The sequence below is a fragment of the Mus musculus genome, chromosome 14, assembly GCF_000001635.26.
Source record: "Mus musculus strain C57BL/6J chromosome 14, GRCm38.p6 C57BL/6J".
Taxonomy (NCBI): Eukaryota; Metazoa; Chordata; class Mammalia; order Rodentia; family Muridae; genus Mus; species Mus musculus.
This window is the reverse complement of record NC_000080.6, coordinates 47129165-47146720: the sequence shown is the minus strand read 5'-3', so window position 1 is coordinate 47146720 and position 17556 is coordinate 47129165. Positions and strand designations below refer to the sequence as shown.

Here is a 17556-nt window from a genome sequence, read left to right as displayed (position 1 = left end):
GATCTTGTTACGGATGGTTGTGAGCCACCATGTGGTTGCTGGGATTTGAACTCTGGACCTTCGGAAGAGCAGTCGGGTGCTCTTACCCATTGAGCCATCTCACCAGCCCCAATACTGACTTCTTAAGTCTTCATTTCTCTTGAAATTTTTGGAAGAATGTTCCACAGATTGGCATTGACTTTAAATTTGTGGGACTTTATTAGTGAACCTGTTTTGAGATCTTGATCAATGATTTAGTCTTTATACTAAATCATTATGAATGGCATACACTTCTCTGCCTTTTCATGTTTTAGGCATAGTGTGTTTCCAGGAATTGATTTATTCATTTCTGTTGGGTTATCCAGCCTGTTGGTGTACAATTAGTTGATCACTGTAGCTTTGTATGATCCTTTAAAAACTTCTGTGACATCAGCTATGTATTGTTTTCATTCGTTTCTAATTTTTTGAGTATTTTTTCTTTTTCTTATTTAGTCTAATTTTCAATGTATTTACCTTTCCAGAATTTTAAGATTATTACATTAGTTTTTTCTGTTCCCCATTTTATTTATTTCTTCTCTGATCTTTATTTCATTCTTTCTGCTAACTTTGGGCTTAGCTTGTGTCACAGGATTATGTTGCTGTCATAAAACACCACAACCAAAAGCCACTTAGAGAGGAAGGGTTTATTTCACCTTATACTTCCGGGTTATCCATCACCAAGGGAAGTCAGGGCAGCCATGGAGGAATACTGCTCACTGGCTTACTCATCCTGGCTTGCTCAGCCTGCTTTCTCATAGAACCCAGGACCACCTTCACAGGGGTAGCATGGCTCACAGAGAGCCAGGCCCTTCCACATCAATCATCAATTAAGAAAACGCACCACAGGTGTTTCCAGTGGCCAATCTGGCAGGGACATTTTCTCAATTGACATTTCCTCTTCCCAAATGTCTCTAGATTGTGTCCAGTTGATGCAAAACTAGCCAGCAGGGCTTGTTCTTTTTAATTCCTTGAGACATAAAGCTAATTGTATATCTTATATTATTACATTTATCTATTATGTGCATGTAGGGGTATGTGTGCACACTTGTGGCATGTGTGTAGAGGTCAGAGGATGGTTTCCAAACACACTTGTCTCCTTCTACTACGTGGGTCCTCAGAGCATCAGGTTTCGTGTCAATTGTCTTGACCACAGAGATACTTTTTTCTGACCACATCTTTCTTCTCTTTTGTATAGGTACTTACTGAGGTAAACTTCTGCTTCACTACTGCCTTGGCTGCACTTGCGTGCCCTGGAATCTAAGGTGAGCTTCTTGTGGACTCAGCCATAACATGTCTTTTTGTTGTAGAGTTTAATCCATTTACATTTAAGGTAATTATTGATGAGGAAGGATTTATTATTGCTGTTTTGTTAACTGTCTTATATTTATCTGGTGACTCTCTGGTCTGACTTCTCCCTTTGGGTGTTTTGTATTCTGTATTCTTTAACACTGATAAACGTGGTGTTTAATTTTATGTGTCAATTTCAGTGGGTTGTAGGATGCTCATGACGAACTGTGTTTTGGGGGTGTGTCTATGAGGATAGTTGAGTTGGTGGACTGAATAAGTAGACTTTCTTCCTCCTTGTGCTTGGGTATCATTTAGTCCATTGAGAGTCAGGACATAATGAAAGGAGGAAGAAGCAGGGATTAGTTAACCTCCTTGCTTGTTGTTGCCCTCTTGGAGTTAGGATGTACCACTTCATATCTACTGTGGCTCTCACGTCTTTACAGTAAGTTATGTCACTGGGCGTTTGAAGCACATAGTAGGAGGCCATGGGCCTTCTTATTCTCCATAATCACATGAACAATTCCTCACAATCTTACCCCAACCCCAGTCATGATTTAAATTCGAAATGCCTACCACAGGCTAATCTTCTGAGTTCTTAGTCACCTGCCTGTGGTGGCAATTTAAAGCTAGGGAATGAAACCTTTGGAGTGGGGCTTGGCTGGTCCATGACGTTAGTGGGAGTGGTAATGTTGCACATATTATGATGATTATCTTCATTGTTGATTGGACAAAATTAAGAATTTCCCATGGGAACAAGCCTCTGAAAGTTTCTATAACAGTATTTCTAGAAAGGCTTAGCTGAACAGAGAGGTCTCACCCTGGGTGTGGATGCGGGCAGTAGCATCCCAAAGGCTGGGGTCTCACCAGAATAAAAATGGGAAGGTGAAGCAAGCACCAGATTTCATCTCTTCTGCTTCCCAACTGTGAACGCAGTGTGACCATCTCCCTCCCGCTCCTGCCGCCACGCTGTCCCTGACATGATGAAGTGTGTCCCCTCTTATCTGTGAGCCAAGATAAGTCTTTCTTCCCTTAAGTTGCTTCTTGGCAGGCATTTGGTCAGAGCAATGGGAAAAGTAACCAATGAAGTGAAAATTTCTGGTTTCTTCAACAACTCAGTTGTGTCCTTTGATGTTTTTTTTTCTGGAAGCCGTCCTGTGAGAGCGCATGTGATGTTTTGCTGAAAGCAGACACTTGAGAGGACACATGATGGTTAGGAAGAACATGAATGGAACCCCACTCACAGTGAGAGGACGCTCTTGCATTGCTCCCTCGTGCGACACTTTGCTGGTCTTTGCTGGTTTTCACTCCATAGAGAGAAATGCACCCAAGAACTTCTCACACCATTCCTGCCGATTCTGGCCACTCCCACTGATTCTGGCCACTCCCACTGATTCTGGCCACTCCCACTGATTCTGGCCACTCCCACTGATTCTGGCCACTCCCACTGATTCTGGCCACTCCCACTGATTCTGGCCACTCCCACTGATTCTGGCCACTCCCACTGATTCTGGCCACTCCCACTGATTCTGGCCACTCCCGCTGATGTGGGCCGATTTGGTGGATCATGTCACCGCTACCAACTCCTGTGTGGTGTTTGCTACTGGATTGCTGGCATCCTGACAACAAAGAGTGGAATTGCCCCAAGGAATTACTTCTGAACAGGTTCACAATACCCTTTTCCTATTAACCTTCTTTTCCCCTACCCCTGGTAGGTGGGTTAGAAGGGAGGTTGAAGCCTTTAAGAACGCTAAATAAAGTAGGTTTTGATAAAAATCTTAAGCCTACAAACTAGTACAGAAAATTGGTACCAGAAGTTGTTCATTGCTACGATAAATTAACTAACCACGTGGTTCTTTGGCCTTCAGAACTAGTTTGTGGAAGGAAAGTGGAAGAGTTTAGAACTTTGGGCTAGAAAAGTCTTACCACTCTGAAGCAGAGATTAGCAGTTATGGCCACAGAGGTTTGGAAGGCTAGATAGGGGCTGAGAGAGATGTGGACAGTAGAGGCCCAATTTGTGAGATTATGGAAGGGAACAAGAATTCTATCAGGAACTGGGCCAGAGGCCATTTGTGCTACATTCTGGCTAAGAGTCTGGCTGCACTCTGCCAGTATTCTAAGAACCTCAGTGAGACCGAACTAAAAGGTAATGGATTAGTATATTTGGCAGAGGAAATTTCATGGCAGGAGAACATTCAAGCTGTGTCTCGATCCCTGTTCAATGTTGGTATCCAGGTCCACAGCGAGAGACAGTGCAACAAGTGGAGCTGAAAGACAAGGAAGATGTGTGGCTTGGCAGGGAAGGCACGGAGTTGGATGTTGCAAATCCAGCTGCGATCGTCAGAGGGATTTGCCCCATTAAAAAGAAACCTCAAGCTTTGAGGAAAGCACCCCAGAGGCAAGACCCTACCTACTCCTGCCCTCAACTTGTAAAAATGAAAATGCATTTGAAAGGAGAGGACCTGAACTGAGACTGCAGCTGAAAACTGTTCCCTGCTCAAAAGCAGCCATGTTGACACTCAGAGGCTACTCCCACCTTGGTCCAAGGATGCCAAGTAGAATTTTTGATCTGGCAACAGAACTTGGTGGCATTGTCCACATGGTCTTGGTTTTGAAAACATGGGAGATACACAACTGAGTTCATGGGGTCTCATGCCACAGTTCCAGAGAGCCACTGAGAACAAAATGTTTGGCAGAGCTGGACTCTCTGGTGTTGGTAGCCATTGTGTGAAGTTGTGAAGGTGAAACCTAAGGTTCGGTGGAAACCCCAGGACCATGGGATGCCCCCAGAGAAAAGCTGCAGGCACAGGGTAAAGCCAGCCCAAGAGAGAGGTTTTGCAAGCTGCAGGCAGGAGAGATGGGTGCTTTTGGTTGCCTAAGCTGTTGAAGTCAAGACCAAAGCCCCAGACACTGGACATAGAGTTTCAGAATTTATTATTTTCTCTAATGGATTTTTATGCCTCCATTTCCCATTTTGGAATGAAAATGTTTATTCTGTGCCATTTTATATAGAAATTATGTAATTTATTTTGTTCTTATTTTTTATGATAAAGAATGTGTATATAGGTATTGTGTCTGAATGTACATCTACAGGTCATATGCATGTAGCACCAATGGAGACCAGAGGAGGTTGTCAGATCCCCTGGAGCTGAAATTATAGATGGTTGTGAGCTGCCATGTGGATGCTGGGAATGGAATCCAGGTCCTTTGGGAGAGCAGCCAGTGCTCTTAATTGCTGAGTCATCTCTCTGTCTCCATAATTTGCTTTTCTATAATTGTTCACAGTTCATAGGTTTTTATTAAGCCTCAAGAGACCTAGGACTTTTGGACAGTGTTGGGCTGTTAAAGACTACAAGGACTTTTACAGATGGACTAAATGGGTTTTGTATTATGAAATGTAAATAGACTTCAGGGACCAGGAGTGGGATGGAATGTTATGGTTTCAAGTGATGTGTTGGGTAGAGGTGTGATGGTTAATCGTCATGATCAATGTGAAGGAATTTAGGTTGCCACAGAAGCAGACTTTTGTGTCTATGGAGGTGTTTCAGAGTGGTTTGATATGGCAGAGAAGTCCTTACTTGACTGTGGGTGGCACCATCCCACAGACTGTGCTGCACACTAACTAAAGAGCAGAAAATGAGCAGAGCACCAGCAGCCATTGTTCCCTGTTTCCTGAATGTGGGTGTCATGTGACCAGTCTCTCCACACTCATGCCAGCCTTTGAAGGGGTTCCCTTCTTAAACTCTGAGCCCAAACCAGCCATGCTTCTTGTCAGGGGTTATTGGCGGCAGCAATAAAAAACAAAACAAAACAAAAAAATTAAACAAGTGATATGTGTACTCTCTGTCCCAGCATGCTTTCTGTCTCTTTCTGTTTGTGTCACGTGAACAAGCCTCCACCACATCCTTCCATCTCAGAGCCACTCGGTCACACTCAGCCAAGCCTTTCCTGTTCTAATGAACTGAAATCTCTCTGAAACTGTTAGTCAAAATAAATCGTTCCTACCTTGTTTTGTCATAGCAATGAGAAAATCAACTGGTGATATATATATATATATATATATGCTTTGTCTTTCTAGAGAACTAAACAAAATAAGCTTCAATTCTGTTCTCTTTGTATAACCCCTACAAGCCTTTTCTTGATAGGCACATAAAATGTAACAATATACTGCCAACTGGTGACATGTAGCTACAACGGCCTGCAAAATGATATATTTTATTGACTTAGCAGTTTATATCAATTCATACTCTGCATCTTTTAACTTACTTTGGATAAAAGCTATTTTCATAGTTTTATATTTTGTATTTACAAACAGTAATGTCCTCACTCCCATTACTGTGATGCCATCTTTTGTACATGTCTAGATATTTTCCTATATTAATGTATTTAGTACTTCCCCATGCAAATGTGTTACATCCTTTCATTTCAACTTCAATAACTCCTTTTAGACTCTAGACTATAAGGTTAGTCTGGTTAATGAAGTCTTTCAGTTCTGTTTATCTAGGAAAGTCTTGTGTGTGTGTGTGTGTGTGTTATATGTATGTGTTCCTGTGGGTCTATGCACATGTACATACTGTAATGTACATGTGGAGGTCATAGGTGGACTTCAAGTATTTTCTTGATTGCATTCCACTTTATTTTTTGAGGCAGGGTTTCTCACTCAACGTAGGATATCCAGTTTGGCTAGGTTGTGGCCAGTGAGCTGGTAGGAACCACCTGTCTCCTCACTGCTGGGGTTGGAGGTGGGTGCCATTGTGCCCTGCTTTTACATGGGTGTTGGGATCCTGAAGTCTGGTCCTCATGTTGGCACAGCAAGCACTTAGCCCACTGAGTCTACTCCCCAGCTCCAGCTCATTTTTGAAGGACATTTTTGCTGAGCATAGCATTCTTATGCTAACAGGACTTTTGATTTTGTTTGTTTGTTTTTTTAACTAGCACTTTGAAATCATGGGTTCACTCCCTTCCTGCTTATAAGGTTTCTGATGAAAATTTGACTGGTGTCTCACAGACATGTCATGAGGATAGTACCTAGGGAGAGAACTTAGACCACGAGACAAATCTGAACAAGTTAATTAAAGTTAAACCAAGTACGGCTTCTGACCACCAAGGGCTGACACCGGTGAACAGAACAAGAAAGTGGAACAATTTAAAAATCCATGAAAATGAACTCTGCTAACTTGTTGCTTTCAAATTTCTGTCTTTGACAGTTTGATTACAGTGTGTTTCATAAAGGAAAGTAGATTTCTTAGTATTCATCTATTTGGAGATCCTTATGTCTTCTGAGATATGGACATTTCCTTCTCCAAGATGTTGGGAGTTTTCTGAGTAAACTTTCAGGACACTTCCTCTTAATACTCTGATAATGTGTTTTTCAGTTGACGTTCTAGTATCTCCTAAGTACCTCCAGCTTCCTCCATTCCTTTTCACTCTTTCTTTGTGTTCTCCTGACTCAATCACTCTCAGAGTATGTTTGCATTCATAGCTTCTCCTTCTCCTCTTCCTCCTCCTCTTCCTACTCCTCTTCCTTCTCCTCTTCCTCCTCCTCTTCCTCCTCCTCCTCCTTCTCCTTCTTCTCCTTCTGGCTGCCTTTGGATCAAGATGTAGAACACTCAACTCCTTCTCCAGAACCATATCTGCCTGGATACTACCAAACTTGTCACCATGATGATAATGGACTGAACCTCTGAACCTGTAAGCCAGCATCAATTAAATGTTGTCCTTTTTAAGAATTGCCTTGATCATGGTGTCACTTCACGACAATGAAAGCCTACCTTTTGACATTATCCATTTCTTTGTTGAAATTTTACCTTGTTGCTAGGTGTGATGGTGCACGCCTTTAACCTCACCACTCAAGATGCAGAGGTAGGCAGATGTTTGTGAATTTGAGGCAAGTCTAGTCTCAGTTCCAGGGCAGCCAGGGCTACATAGAGACCCTGTCTTAAAAACAAACAAACAAACAAACAAACAACTCACCCACCAGCCAACCAACCAAAACAACAAAGAGTATATATGGGGGGGAGGATGATACAGGGGCAGATGGAGGCATGGAGAGAGAGAGAGAGAGAGAGAGAGAGAGAGAGAGAGAGAGAGAGAGAGAGAGAGAGAGAGAGAGAGAGAGAGAGAGAAAGTTATTTCATCTGTTTATGAAATTTTCTTTGGTCCAACTCTTCACTTTCCTTGTCCTTTCATACACTGCCCATGCTTTAGAGGCAGCAGGCACCTCTCCCAGCTTCCACTGTGCACGAGAAATAACATGACCAGATTATCTGCCACACATCAGCCTGACCAGAGACTCGGAGGTCCTCTGCAACTCTTCCTCTTCCTACAGCAGAACAGGCAGCTATAGCTTTGTCTGTTTGCTGGGCTTCGCAGAGGAGGCTATTCCAGCCACAGGCCAAACCACCATTTCTGCTTCCTCCACATGACTAGAGGATGTCCTGCCTGCCAGAACTCAGCACTGGCAAGACAGATTTCCAGACAAATGGAGGCCCTGGTTGCATGGCTTGAATATTTTCCTTCTCAGGGAGAAGCTGATAGCTGGGATTTTTTATTTTGTATTTTATTTATTTATTTTTGTCCACCCACTCTGGGCTGAGCATGGAGGAAACTCCATAATATCTTTCAATCCAAACGGCTGCCTTTCTTCCCCCCTAGACTCATTGGGTCTAGATTGCCTTAAACCTAACAGAACTGAAGCCTGGTGAGGCCAAAGCTAGACCTCTGGTCTCCCCAGAAAAACAAGAGCTCTACACACATGAAGAGACACGCGCTTCTCTCTCTTGGAGTAGTGGGGAGGTAGGGAGCCTTCTTAACAGAGTGGCTCTGTGCCAGGGGCAGAGCATCTCCTCACCAGCTTCAGTGCGTCTGATTTTGTATCCACCTGGTGTACAGCGCCATCTCAATTAGCCTCCAGATTCTTCGCTAAGGACGTTTATCTGGGAACTGCTGCTGAATTCTTGTGTTTCTGAGGTAAAAAGAAGGCCATGGCTTCTTATTCTGCTATCCTGCAGTTGCCACTCTGGCTTAAGTGTGTCTAAGTCTATGACATTCATCCCATCCCATAAATCTTTAAAACATGCCTTTGCCTTTCACTTTTAACATGCCTCCATCTGCCCCTGGATATCCCAAGTTCTCCTGAACAATCGCCTTCCTCTGTGACCCTCCATTCTCTGTGACTTTCTCTATGATGTCCCATGATTTGTGTCTCTTCTGAAAAGAAAATGAATATTCTCTCTTAGATTGAGGAATTAGGTGGGCTGGCAGGGGACACCCTATGATGGCATCCTGCCACATCTTCAGAAGAAGAGTGGAGGCTGACATGCAGGGGTGACCATGAGAGGACTCTGGTGAAGGGCACACCCACATCAGCATCTTTGAAGGACTATGTTGACCTGAGAGCCATTGACCATGGAAAGATTCAGAGAGAGCAAGAGTCGAGTGAAAGAACCTTCCTCATGCACTGGGTTCCTCAGCAAACAGCAGTCTGTCCAGAAGTACCATCCACCTGCCCCTCGAGAAATGGGTAGCATCTCTGTCAACCCTCCTAGCCTTTTCTATCAGCTTTAGTGCTGATGCCCGGATGGAAGCTCTCCCCTCCTCTGAGCAAGTATGTGTCTTTTAGGCTCAGCTCTTTTCTTGAGTGAGTTTCAGCACTGGAAAAGAGCCACCTTTCTAGCTTTTCCTTCTTGGTCAAGCAGAATCTAGTGGCCAAAGAGAGTGAACATCTGGGATGTTGCATATAGTTATCAAAGTGGGTCCTGCCCTAGACAGAGCGGCCTCTAGACTGTGTAGAGCCGACCACACCAGGCTGCTTGCAGGAAAACATGGCAACCATAGAGGGAACCTGGGCCTAACCATTGTTCTGTCTAGACATTTTCTGAGGACATGGATGAAGTTAGAATCATTTGGCCCATTTAAAAAGGAGGCGCTTGTTTAGGTGAAAGAAATACCAAGGTTGGGCCGTATCTATTTTCCTATGGTATATGTATTAATTACTTTCTGTTGTAATAAAACACCATTACCAAGGCAACTTATAAAAGATGTTTACTTAGGCTTCCAGTTCCAGAGGGTTAGAATCCATGATAGAGAGCAGAGGCATGGTGGCAGGAACAGCTGAGAGCTCACATCTCAAACTACAAGCAGGAGGCAGAGAACACACTAGGAATGGCCTCAAGGCCTGCCCCCAGTGACACACCTCCTCCACACCTCTTCATCCTTTCCAAAGAGTTTCACCGACAGGGACCAAGTATTTAAACATTTGATCCTATGGGGTCAATTCTCATGCAAGCCACCGTAGTGCATACGTGTTTAAGTAAAAGTGTAACGCTTAGTCCAACGAAGCACAACCACCAATTCTATAGGTAAATGAGCAGAGCACTGCTATCTAGTTCTATAATCAAGGATTAAAATGCTTTACCCTCACGCAGAGCCTCCCTGTCTCACCAAGGCTAATTATTCAATTAACCAGCCTCATGACTGAGCTGCTTCTCAGTTCATCCAGGGCAAGGTACACACAGAGAGATCACAAGTTACCGGTGACTCAGCAGTCCCTGTCTTTTCTCAGCCAGTGATCATCAGACATGAAAAATGGAGCTCACTTTGTTAAGGAGTGGCTGTGGTGGAGGTGCGGGTGATAATGGCCAGATGGCAGGCCTCCTACGTCACATGGAGTAAAGAGGCCAAGGTGAGGCCCATGTGTGTGCTACCCTCAGGGCATGTAACAGTGCATCCCACGGGAACATTTGCTCTCTCATTTATTTAGCAAATATCTAAGGAACAGTGTGTAGGCACCAGGCCTACTCTGAGATACTGGGGATCTAGCAGAGAAGAAACCAAGCTCCCTGCTTTTGTGCTGTAGCTGGAGGGCAGATAATGTGAACCAAGACACAGGGCAGGTGGTAGTGAGAATCAGGAAGGATGAGGTGGGAGGAGTGATGGGGAGATTTCTATTTACATACATTGTCCTGGAAGCTGTTTCTAACTTGATGGAGACTGACCAGAGGTGACAAGAGCCAAGAGGGCACCAGACGAAAGCTTCCAGAGGAATACTAAGTGTCTAGGACCTGGGGCTGGAGTGTGTTGGGTGAATGACAACAGCCAAGAGAAGGTGCCATGTCTGGGGTACAGGAAAGATGAGTCTGCAGGTGGGATGGGGTCCCCAGGGGTCTTGTGGCTGTTTAGCATGCGAACCTTCACTCAGCAGGATGGGAGGCAGTAAGTAACCCTGAGCAGAGAATCTGGATCAGATGGGTTCAACAGGGACACCTGGGCTCTTCTGGTGAGACCAGAGTAGGGGATAAGGTAGCTTGTGACATCCAGGCTGGAGACAATTCTGGCCTGAAACAAGGTAGTCACACTAGAGATGTGAGAAACAGACTTGGCTCTGTGTGTAAGATAGATGGGGTCCTGTGAGAGCTTGACGTGAGGTATGAGGGAAGGAGGTAAGGTGTCAAGAATCTTGGCTGACCCCACATCACCCAGGAAGCACTGCAGAGCTGGCTCTGGTTGCAGGAGTTGTGGGTAGGCCGACCCAGAAGGTATGAGCATAGGAGAGCTGGCTCTGCCACTTGTCTGCCATGTTGTCACATGGGTGATGGAGAGATAGATACTCCTCTCCTCACCCCTTGCCACCCAAGGCAGGCAGGAAAGCTGGTCATCCGAGCAGCATTAGACCAGCCAGTCAGGACGGGGAAGAAGAGCTCACTCTTGTAGTGTGGGTGTGAGAGAGCTGGTGGGCTGACTAGCTCAGATACTTCTCAGGCCCAGATCCAGGGCTTTGAATTGGCCCACTCAACATCTACCCCATCGATGAACTACTGGAGTAGGTAAAGGGGCTGGTCCTCCAGAACCAAAGCTTCAAGGTCTCAATGACACAGGGTAACAACAGGATATCTGAGAAAAGTCCCATGAGGTTCCAATATTGATAGTGTAGCAGAAGCCAGAGGCCTCTGTACCAGACCGATGACTCATTGCAGTGAACATTTGCGAACAAAGACGTGTGGACAAAAGGTGATACTGTGGGACATGCTGTGACACACTACAGCTTCCACAATGGGAGTCTTTATTCTCCATTGGGGGAAGGTTGCCAGGGTAGAGGGTAGGCACAAGAGGAAGGGAGATGAGTGGGATTGGAGTGTCTGATGTGAAACCCACAGAGAACCAATAATTGGCTGGAGCACCCGGGAGGATGAGGCTGCACGGAAGGGAGAGGTGCTCAGAAGACTGCGACACCAGACAATTCACGGAGGGAAAGATCTCAGTTTGGACTGGGTCTTTTGATGAGTTTACTTGCTTATGCTAATGAGAAGATTGTACACAGGTGTGTGGGGCATGGATCTGCCTAGCAGACAGATTGGGTTTGGTTATGAAGGTATTATTAAATAACTGAATTAGTCAGCTTATCGCTTCTCGACCTTTTGGCTAAGATCAAGTGTAGTGTGAATTAGTCAGTTCATACAACTTTGTGTATATGTGTCTGTATATATATATGTATATATAGATATACATATCTATATATACACATAAATATATATAATACATATACACACATATAATACATACACACACATATATAATACATATGTATGTATATATAATACATATATATGTATATAACACATATATACATATATATGTATTAACACATATGTATTAACATATGTATATGTATGTATGTATATGTATATATAAAACCTTGGGTTTCCTGATCCTTGGAGAACAGTGAAAGTCATGGCTCTGCTGGAAGGTGCTGGGTGACAGCTAGGTCCTTTGGCAGGCTATCCTCGGTTCAGCCGGCAGCCATGTCCCCTACCCTCTATTGTCTTCCAGCTGATTGTCACCCTCTGAGCTCCGGTTTCTTCAGTGGGAAATTAGAGTCATAGTAATGCCTCCTTTCTGGGGATGCCTGGGAGACAACAGAAAGTGTTTACCTAAAGCTCTGGCACAGTGTTTACCAAGTGCTTAAAATGTTACTGTTGCTGCTATTACCTTTGTCGTTGGGCCTCACCAGGCTTTGAGCTTTCAGGCAGAGCCCAGAGAGCTAGAAGATGATTGTGTCGAGGTTTGAGAGGTGAGCGAAGCTTCCCTTAATGAATGGTGGCAACAACCCAGCAAGCAGGAGGGGAGGGAGCCGAACAAGCTCCTAGACACCTGGAAAATTGTGTCTGCCTCAGTGGTATCAGCCCGGCAGATCAGAGCTCATCTCTCTTCTTCCGCAGAGCTGGGCACAGAGGCCTGGCTCACCCAGTGACTCATCTAATAGCCCTGCAAGTTTGCCCAGCTTGCAGCCCCACAAATTACATTTGCAGCCTCCTTATCAGGCAAGCTAGGAAATTAAACCTAACCGGCCACGGTGTTGCTAAGTAATACGGCCGCGTACACAGACACCCGAGGCTGAGACCATCATAGCCCCATTAAAGCATCATTTCCCACTGTGGCTAATAAGGTTTGAAATCTTCTAAGGAAACCTGCTGTTCTTTTTTAAGGTCAGGAAATGGGATAATTTGGTTATAAGCAAGAAACAGAGTTTCTTTTCCTAGATGTGTGTGCGCGCAAGCGCATGTGTGTGGGTTTGTATGTAGCACACATCCCATAGATCAGTCTTCATGGTTAGTAAAAACGGAAGGAGATCAGAGACACCTGCCATCCCTACTGGGCTCTGACCTGGGAGGTCCAGGGTCCAGTCTACCTCTGGGTCCCTCACCTAGCATCCTAGAGGTGCTTGCTGAGTGTCTGCTGTCTCTCCTACGCCTGAGATTCTGAAGAAAATTCAATGGTGGGAGATGAGGACACTTCAGGCACTTTCTCCCCTGAGCCCCATTTTCCCCCTTGACCTGCTGAGGTGGAGTTGAGAGTGGCTTTCTTTCCTTACTTCTCACAAGTCAGGCCCCTGTAGCCATTTTAGGGCTTGACAGCTTGTGGGCACAGAGTTCAGAACCTAAGGGCACAGCTCCAGAGAGTAGGACAGTAGCTGACTGGCCGCTGTGCCCATGAAGGCTGGGGTTTAGTGTGTGTGCGCCATTCTTCCAGTGTGGCTTTTCTGTGACACAGGTAGTCAGGGCTCAGACATTTGGAGTCCATGGGTCTTTCTAGCTCACTTCCCTGGGCTCCAGGGGATGGGGTAGCCTGGAAAGTAAAATCCTGCCTCTTTACATTTTATTGTAGGTGTATTGTGAGTGTATTTGTGTGTGTGTGTGTGTGTGTGTGTGTATATATGTGTGTGTGTGTGTATATATGTGTGTGTGTGTGTGTGTGTGTGTGTGTGTGTGTGTGTGTAGGTCAGAGGTCAAGGTCATGTGTCATCTTCCTAAATACTTTGTACTTTCTTTTTTGGGATAGGCTCTCTCCCTGAAGCTGGAGCCAGCTTGTCTGGCCAGCAAGCCCTAGGGATCCTCCTGGCTCTGCCTCTCCAGTGCCAGCGAGACACACAGACACACTCTGCTGCCGGTGGCTTTTTCTGTGACTGCTGAGGATCTGGCTCTGGGTCTGCATGCTTCTGAGTCAAATACTTTCCTTGTCTGAGTGATCTCCCTAGCCCTTAGTTTGCTTTTTGAGAGAACGTCATGTAGCTTAGGCTGGGCTGCAGCTGTGTAGCCAAGGATAACCTTGTGCTGCGATTATGTGTATAAACCACCAACATGTTTTTTTTTTCTTCCGGATTGAACCTAGGGCTTTATGCTTACCAGGCAAGGATTTTACCAACTATACCATGTCTATCTTTAATCATATCTTATAATAATATTTTTCAAGACTTACTCGGGCAGGTTGCATGTCATGCTATGGGGCATATAGGGATATGCCATATATGTGTGTGTATGTATATGTTAGATATGTGTGTGTATATACATACACACATATATCTATATATCTATATATCATCTATATATCTATATATCATCTATATATCTATATATCATCTATATATCTATATATCATCTATATATCTATATATCATCTATATATCTATATATCATCTATATATCTATATATCTATGTATCTATATATCATCTGTATATCTATATATCTATATATCATCTATATATCTATATATCTATATATCTATATATCATCTATATATCTATATATCTATATATCCATGTCGCCATATATCCATATATCCATATATCCATATATCCATATATCCATATATCCATATATCCATATATCCATATATCCATATATCCATATATCTATATATCTATATATCTATATATCTATATATCTATATATCTATATATCTATATATCTATATATCTATATATCTATATATCTATATATCTATATATCTATATATCTATATATCTATATATCTATATATCTATATATCTATATATCTATATATCTATATATCTATATATCTATATATCTATATATCTATATATCTATATATCTATATCTGCAGACCAGGTCATATCTGAGCTCCATCAGTTGATAGTTCCCAGTAATCTGGCCCACAAGTCCTATATAGAAAGTTTGTCTGTAACACTTGTGTGAAGGGAGACATAGTGGTACCCAGAGAGTCCTTTCAGAGGCAGACTGTTTCCAAATCAAGCCTTCTCTTGTCAAAGGCAAGCTGTGTAATTTACACATCTAGTGCAGGCCTGGGCTCATCTCCCTGGGGAATATTGTGCCCTGCTGGAACTGACTGGACACAGGCTGCCCACTGGTCTGAGTGATTCCCTCCATCCCTGAGAACTGTTCTTACAGGTGGGACAACTTGCCATGAGATGCGGCCAGCAGGGGTCAAATTTCAGCGGTGTCTTTTGTCTTAAGAACTCATTTGGTTTAAACATTGATGTTAGTCTTTAAGCTATCAAGACATTTTGCAAAATCTTGGCTGGTTGTGATCTATGATTTGGCTTGTGTCCCTATGCCACTTGGGTTCTTAGCAGTCCCTTTTCATATGGTTGCAAGTTTCACTCCTCAGGGAAGAGTTGCAGGATCCTACTTGTGTCCAGTAATATTTTTTTTAGATGTATGTATGTATGTGAGTACACTGTAGCTGTATAGATGGTTGTGAACCTTCATGCGGTTGTTGGGAATTTTTTAGGACCTCTGCTCACTCCTGTCAGCCCTGATTGCTCTGGTCAACCCCGCTCACTCAGGTCCAAAGATTTATTTATTATTATACATAAGTACACTGTAGCTGACTTCATACACACCAGAAGAGGGCGTCAGATCTCATTACAGGTGGTTGTGAGCCACCATGTGGTTGCTGGGATTTGAACTCAGGACCTTTGGAAGAGCAGTCAGTGCTCTTACCCGCTGAGCCATGTCACCAGCCCTGTGTCCAGTACTATTACCACACACTATAAACTACCATGGTTTTGACTATGTAAAAATATGACTCATTTTCTTTCTCTGGATGGCCATCACTTGTTGGTTGAATGTGTGCTTTCCTTGGATTGATGCTACTGCTCACAGTCTTACTGTTGAAAAGACTTTCAAAGGGCGAGTCAGCTTCACACCCAGTGACTCTTGCTGTGTGCTTAGATCTGCTTCTAAGATGGTCAGTTCCGGCTACATTGTCCTGGTGGCTGTGGGAACAGTCCTGTATCGCTCTTCCAAGGGGGAGGGATAACATGGCTTGCACTGGCAGGGTCTTCTGAAGTTCCCGCACTATGATTATTTGAGGGCCACAGAAGATATAGCTCCCAGGTTAGACCAGTGACACATTGTAGCCATGTGTTCTTGGGACATTCCACGCAGTTCAGGCTTGTTTTCATCTCTACCCATTTGAAATGTCCTAGATATGTCTAAAACTCCCATCTGCCTTCATTTCCCATAAAACAAAGCCCAGTGAGAGCCCAAATAGGCAGGTTTAACCATGAAGGACATTAGATAACAAATGTGTAAAATTCTGACTAGAAATGATTGGACATTCAAGGTGGGAAAGGTTGAAAGTAAAGAAAATACTCCACATAACATACAAAATAAAATAAAGGTGGGTGAGGTGGCATACACCTGTAGTGCCAACAGGTGGGAGGCAAAAGCAAGAAGATCAGGAGTTCAAAGTCAACCTCAGCTACATAGTCAGGTTGAGGCCTAGATACATGAGACTCTGTCAGTCACACATACATAGACACATACAGACACACAGACACATGGACACACAGTAAAAGACAGATACACACATATATACACACATACACAGGCAGATACACAGACACACATACAGATACACAGACAGACATAGACACACAGACACACACACCATATACAGATACATACACAACAGACACATACAAAATACCACATATAGATACATATACATACACCAGATACACAGACATAGACAGACAGACAGACAGACAGACACACACATACCACATACAGACACACATACACATACATGCATGCGCGCACACACTGCATGTCTTTCATTGTCACCTGTCTAGTTTAGGTGGCCATCTTGCTCTGGTTGATCCTGATGCTGCTTAAAGAACTGGGATTACAAATGAACCACCGTGCACACCGGCATTGATGTGGGCTCTGAGGACCCAAACTCCAGTCTTCACACTTGCCCAGAACTTCTTTTTCTTGTTGAACTGAGATATCTCCCAAACCCCAGGACACAAGAACAATCAAGCAAACCTTTTTTCAGTATTGACAAGGCCGTGTGCATTCTTTCTGTCTCAAGTTGTCTTTTACCCTCTCACCAATGCAATCCCAGCTGATCTCCCACAGCTGGGCTCAGCCATCCTCCATCTCAGTGTGCAGAACGTTAGGACTGGGGGCTTGTGCTACTAACCATACACACACACACACACACACACACACACACACATATTTGTCAGTTTGAAAGGTAATATCCTGGATTATGTGAGGCTGAACATCCTTGTGGCGAACTGGCTGGCAGGGCTATTTCGAGCTCCCTGGTTTCCAGACGGTGGAGCTTAAATGATGTTAGTTAGCACTTACAAAGATGAAATTGGGGTGTGCTGCCAGGCAGCAGAGGGCTGTTAGAGCCCTCACTATTAGCCTTCAGAGCCTAAGACTCATCTTCCTAAGTGTCTGTTTTCAATCATTCTTGAGTGGGGCTTGTAGGCTGAGGCTGTTTGGCTGGGCTAGGCCTGTAGCTGGCAGGAAAAGCAGGACTCAACAGGCTTAGTGGTTGGGCTGCAGTCATGGGCTTGGCCAGCTCAGGGGTGGGTTTTCTATACTGCTAGCCTTGGTTTCTTTCTCCCCATCACTTATGCAGACAGACAGATGGCCACAGCTCCCACTGGGTTTTGGTGGGTCTCCTCTCTTCAGTG

At 44.1% G+C, this 17556-nt stretch overlaps 1 pseudogene; it reads left to right on the top strand.

The window, feature by feature from the left end:
• The first annotated feature begins 11701 nt into the window (after nucleotides 1-11701).
• On the top strand, nucleotides 11702-11850 carry Gm52169 (annotated as a pseudogene).
• The last annotated feature ends 5706 nt before the right edge of the window (nucleotides 11851-17556 follow it).